The following is a 6,143-nucleotide window of genomic DNA, read 5'->3' as shown; positions in this document are numbered from 1 at the left end:
TGACGGAACACTTCTGTAAATATTAAAATGTAAAACATTTTTTATTGACATACATTTATCACAATAAAAAAATACAAATTTCCAATTTATCCCAGAGGTCAGGTGCACAAACAATGTGTGAAAACGTCATATAAAAGCATTAAATGATAAATAAAAATGTATAAATATTAAAGTCGTAGGCTATTTAAAGTATTTAAGGACACTTAGGTTGTATTATTTGTAAACACTCGCCAATGAGCTTCTTAAAATCTTGACATTTGTCCCACAAAAAGAGACGTTGAAGTTTCGAGGAGCACGAGGGATTTGATAAATTGCACGTTTTTTCTTCTTTTGAGCCTGTGAGCATCTGCAAATAGAAAGAAACGTTGAAACTCATCTTGTGTAATTTGCAAATGTAGTACATTCATCTTTAACACTTTTCATTACCTGTAAGTTATCAATTAGGCCATCGATTTCCATCCTGATTTTATCGCCAAACACTTTCTCGCAGTTACAGTAATCATTAAGTTCCTGTAAAACTTTGGTTGTAATATTTCGGTTTGACTGAGAAAAGAACAAATGCATATCTTGTCAGATACAGTACAGCTATAAGCACTAAAAGAAGCTGTTAAAAGTCAAATGTCCGCCTGTAACTTACCTTTCCACTGCCTTTTTCGGTAGAGCTGTCCGACTAAATGTACAAATGGAATTATCATTAGATTAAGAAATTAACTCATAATAGACTGATATTTTATGACACTTACACATAGATTTGTCAAAAACTGGTTTATCCTGTCAACCCCCTGCTTTGTATTGCTGCAGGTACTTTGACTCCCTGTGTGTGTAGTGGGTGCAAGGCTGCCAGACCTCACACACAGTATCATTAGGAAGGCATATATCATAGAATGCACTGTAAAACAAAACCAGAAAGCTCATACACTGACAGCAATGAAATCACAAGCAAACTCGTAATTCATTATCATATAAAGTCTTACTTGTATCTCCTCGGTGTCAAGCACAAAGTCACTTTGCTGGCAGTGTTTTAGAGTTGGATGCCCTTGTCAGAGATCGACGTCTGTGCCACGGCTTCTGCAAATGTTCCTGATTCTCCATCTTATATATCTTGAGGTCCTCTTTCATCACAAGCTGGACTCAAACTTTCAGACTGAAGAGTCATCAAATTTCTCACCAGACTAGAAATATGTGAATTGTGTGTGGGTGTATTGATTGGACATGTCTCAACGCTATTATCAATTCGTTAGAATTTCCTAAACCCTCATCCTAACTGCTTGTCACTTCCTCCTGGGAAACTATCATAAATTTTGTAATTAAGGATGGAATAATATTCCAGGAAACCACTTCTAGTTTGTCCACTGCTCAAACAGGTCAGTGGATGTCTAGTCTCGCGTAGCCAGACCTTCAGACTGACGAGGCTGAGACTAGTGGATGTCTGACACCACAAATCTCTGGCATACAAACTTTTGGAAGATTGGTAAAATTGGGAAATTCTTGTTATAGATTATTCCATTAAAACTTCCGGAATTGTTTTTGTTGCAATAGAGCAGGAATTTGGGCTGATGTAATGAATACTACGTTTTTTGATTTTCAGATCTCAGGTAGGGGGGAAAATGCAACAGGACTTTCAGGTTCAGATCTTTCTTCATGTCCCACTGTTTCTGTATGGCAATGCACAGCACATTTTTGTTGTACATTTGTCAACACAGTATTCAATTTACTATTCATCGACTTCGACTCGGCGCATATATATCTATGGACTCGGCGCAGTAATATCATTACTCCGGAGAGTGAGAGGGTTATGATTCAACTCATTTTTTAATATCAGTTTAATGTAATTTAAGTTGAAATGACTTAAATATCCAAGTTGATTGTACTTTTTAAGGTGCATAGCGCAAGTCTCTCAGTATTTGCAGAACTATGCCCCCTCTGGCGACAAGTGAAACTGCAACCAGAGGTGTGCACGCTCATAGACCACACGTACACTCACGCTTGCACGAGCTGTTCATAACCAAAGGAGCATCAGCCGCACAAATCTTTTGTTACAGTCATAATGTCGTCAGAGGTAATAAAGTTATAAATCTGCAACTCATTGTAAATATGAAAGGAAAGGCATTTGAGTGAATTACACACTTATGTGTGGGGGGAAAACGGGAGTAGCCTAGTAGAAAACTTCGTTTTTTGTTTTATGTGCCCTGAAGCGTTTGAGCCCTAGAGCAGACCGGAGATATCTCCATTTGTTGAAAGTCTTCTCGTTTTATTCTGATGCATGGCACAAGACAAAAGTTTTATTTTCTTTGTCTTACGTGGAGTTTGCTTTGGGGTTTGGAATGAATTACAAGGTCTTTGAATCCATCTTCTGCTTTTGCCGAAAGTTGATTAAAGTTTTGTTGCTCGAGTTGTCTTCTCTTCGCTGGTATGGAGAATGGTGGTGAATTCACAAACCTGTCAGACATTGCCAGGTGAGCGTGAACGCACATGACGTCACGCCCGCAGTCTCAAATTCCCTCTGATTTATTTTACTGTACAGGATTATAGAGGCAATCGCAGTTATCAGAAAAGGGATCCATGCAATTGTTTAAGCATGTATGGGTTAGAAAAACTTCATGGTATTTTTAACATGAAATGTTGTGCAATGCACCTTTAAGGCAGCAAACTTTGAGGGAATGCGCATGACATCACTGTCGGCCGGAGTGCCTGAGTAAGGCTACTACTTACAGCATGACTCACAGTGAGTGGCAAAAAGACTGAGCCGCTGTATATGTTTTCAGCGTGAATGCCGCGAAAAACAAACACAACACAAAGTGGGAAAGAGCTTTGTGATTGACTGTACAACTAGATTTGACAAAAAAAGCAAATAGATCACTGCAATTCACAGAAAAAAACTGGACTCCAGTCAGCGAAAGGTGGAAGCAGTTATCATTTTGTGTTAATATGCTGAATTTAGGTGTAAAACCATAAAGTAAAATAGGGTTGTTTTATAAACTATAAAGTTTTAGTGCTGGACGATATGATGATCGATATATATATATATATATATATATATATATATATATATATATACACTCACCGGCCACTTTATTAGGTACCCCATGCTAGTAACGGGTTGGACCCCCTTTTGCCTTCAGAACTGCCTCAATTCTTCGTGGCATAGATTCAACAAGGTGCTGGAAGCATTCCTCAGGGAGTTTGGTCCATATTGACATGATGGCATCACACAGTTGCCGCAGATTTGTCGGCTGCACATCCATGATGCGAATCTCCCGTTCCACCACATCCCAAAGATGCTCTATTGGATTGAGATCTGGTGACTGTGGAGGCCATTTGAGTACAGCGAACTCATTGTCATGTTCAAGAAACCAGTCTGAGATGATTCCAGCTTTATGACATGGCGCATTATCCTGCTGAAAGTAGCCATCAGAAGTTGGGTACATTGTGGTCATAAAGGGATGGACATGGTCAGCAACAATACTCAGGTAGGCTGTGGCGTTGCAACGATGCTCAATTGGTACCAAGGGGCCCAAAGAGTGCCAAGAAAATATTCCCCACACCATGACACCACCACCACCAGCCTGAACCGTTGATACAAGGCAGGATGGATCCATGCTTTCATGTTGTAGACGCCAAATTCTGACCCTACCATCCGAATGGCGCAGCAGAAATCGAGACTCATCAGACCAGGCAACGTTTTTCCAATCTTCTATTGTCCAATTTCGATGAGCTTGTGCAAATTGTAGCCTCAGTTTCCTGTTCTTAGCTGAAAGGAGTGGCACCCGGTGTGGTCTTCTGCTGCTGTAGCCCATCTGCCTCAAAGTTCGACGTACTGTGCGTTCAGAGATGCTCTTCTACCCACCTTGGTTGTAACGGGTGGTTATTTGAGTCACTGTTGCCCTTCTATCAGCTCGAACCAGTCTGGCCATTCTCCTCTGACCTCTGGCATCAACAAGGCATTTCCGCCCACAGAACTGCCGCTCACTGTATGTTTTTTTCTTTTTCGGACCATTCTCTGTAAACCCTAGAGATGGTTGTGCGTGAAAATCCCAGTAGATTAGCAGTTTCTGAAATACTCAGACCAGCCCTTCTGGCACCAACAATCATGCCACGTTCAAAGTCACTCAAATCACCTTTCTTCCCCATACTGATGCTCGGTTTGAACTGCAGGAGATTGTCTTGACCATGTCTACATGCCTAAATGCACTGAGTTGCCGCCATGTGATTGGCTGCTTAGAAATTAAGTGTTAATGAGCAGTTGGACAGGTGTACCTAATAAAGTGGCCGGTGAGTGTATATATATATAAAACACTGATATAAGTGATTTAGACCTACCTGTATTGTATTTATATAAAGCGTTCACAGGCAAATTTGCTTTATGATTAAGGCAAACATAAATGTCAGGCAACACGATTCCTGGCTGCATGTCAATATCCATGGATCACTGGATCTTTAGTAAGTTGTAAGGAACACTATATTGAGTCCAACGTTTAGTTTAAATTGATAAAATTGTTTGTTTTAGTCGCATTTTCGGAAACTTCAGCAGTGCGTTCGTTGTAAGAGGCCGGTCACATGGATGTGACTATTGTGAGTCAAAGTTATAGCGCCACCAACTGGCAGCAGGAAGTGTGTCATTTTTAAAATGCTTTGAAATAACCCTCTTATTTTTACCCGATTTGCTTCAAACTTTATGTGTATAATGTAAACACACGGCAGATATAGAGCTGTGAAAAGATTATTGATATCTTAGATACTGTTGCCGTGGCAACGCATCACACTTTAATATTCTTGTTTGATGCTTTTGAGACTCTTAGCATGCTTGAAATTGTATAAAATTCGAAAGACACATTATGTTTCTCAGCCAGTAGACATGTGCAAAGTGTCAGAAACGGGCGTGGTGAGGGCTCAGTAGCGCCAACTTTTGTCAAAAGTGGGGGGATAAGTTTTATCTACAGTTACAAAAATCGATATGTATATTGTTCTCCTCGAGCCAGACAACTTTCTAATTTGCAATTATTAGCTCCAACCAACAGAAAGTCAGATATTTTGGTTTGAATATGGTGAGCCTCTCTCTGAGCCTACGTCTCTGTATGGCAAGCCCTTTTAACATTTAAAAGCTAAGTTTGACTATCCGGAATTAACATTGTAGATATCAACAACGTCTTTCTGACTAGTCGTAATTACATTTTGGATAATTTGTATTATTATTTAAGATATCTGTAACGTAATTGTGACTAGTCGAAACGACAGACAGAGTATGGAAAGCCGTTTGACATTTAATAATTTTAACCTACTAGTCTCTATTTTCATGCTACCATTGTAAAGAACGATACTTTTTAAACATAACCCTAAATCGCCATTAGGTGTCATCAGGCGACCCTCTTAAAGGGACACCAGACAAGAATGCTGTTTTTGTCAAACAGCGACCCCTAGAGTAACTGTGGAGTACTTGTTTTTAACGTTACTGTCGTAAACACCACTCACGGCATGAGGTGTTACATAGTATACAATAGTACATTACATTGTGTTTAAATTGTCGTTTAATGAGATCTAATATATGTTGTTAGTGGTGAGATTTTTCACGTGATTAAATACATATCCCCATGAGCTTTAATGGTCAAGAGGAAGAACTTTTGCCATGTGTGTCACAGGTTCTGGGTTCTAATCCTTACTAATAGTATAGTTTATTTTCCTCATCAACACCGATTGTTTATTAGTGGCTGTATTTCAAGCAGTGACATGTTTTTGTGCATTGGGTTTTGATATACTCAAATAAACTGTGTAATTAAAACGTTTGTTTTTTTTTTGTTTTTTTTTTGATAACAGTACCTTTCTCTGTAATTACAGTGCAAATAGTGTTGTTTCGTATTGCTACATAGTAAGTTACCCCCTTGTTCTGTGTAGTTACAGGGTAAGTGTAACTCCTGCGGGCTGTAAATTAAAGTGGTGCTTACCCCTTTTATTACCCCAAACTTACATATTGTTCCCTTATACCTACACGGAAGTACAATATAACTACAGAAACGTACACCGTAATTTCGGTGTAGCCTACTTACATAGTTGTTTGCGGGGCGTAAAATAAAGTGTTACCAAAGCTTTTACTGACCTTTTTGGTTTTTGCAGTTGGGTCGCTGTATTTTCACATTATGCAAGTGGTG

The 6,143-nt window shown here is 39.3% G+C and overlaps 1 long non-coding RNA gene across 1 annotated transcript; it reads right to left on the bottom strand.

Moving 5' to 3' along the window:
* Positions 1 to 87: 87 nt before the first annotated feature.
* On the bottom strand, positions 88 to 1,403 carry LOC148978501 (uncharacterized). The gene is made up of 3 exons (XR_016168824.1): positions 744 to 1,403; positions 638 to 670; positions 88 to 543 (listed from the first exon to the last, which is right to left on the bottom strand). It is a non-coding gene; the product is annotated as an uncharacterized LOC148978501 (long non-coding RNA).
* Between the last annotated feature and the right edge of the window lie 4,740 nt (positions 1,404 to 6,143).

Source organism: Pimephales promelas, chromosome 6 (assembly GCF_988280905.1).
Source record: "Pimephales promelas chromosome 6, fPimPro1.hap1.1, whole genome shotgun sequence".
Classification (NCBI taxonomy): Eukaryota; Metazoa; Chordata; class Actinopteri; order Cypriniformes; family Leuciscidae; genus Pimephales; species Pimephales promelas.
The sequence above is the reverse complement of the archived record's forward strand: the minus strand, read 5'-3'. Positions and strand labels throughout refer to the sequence as shown.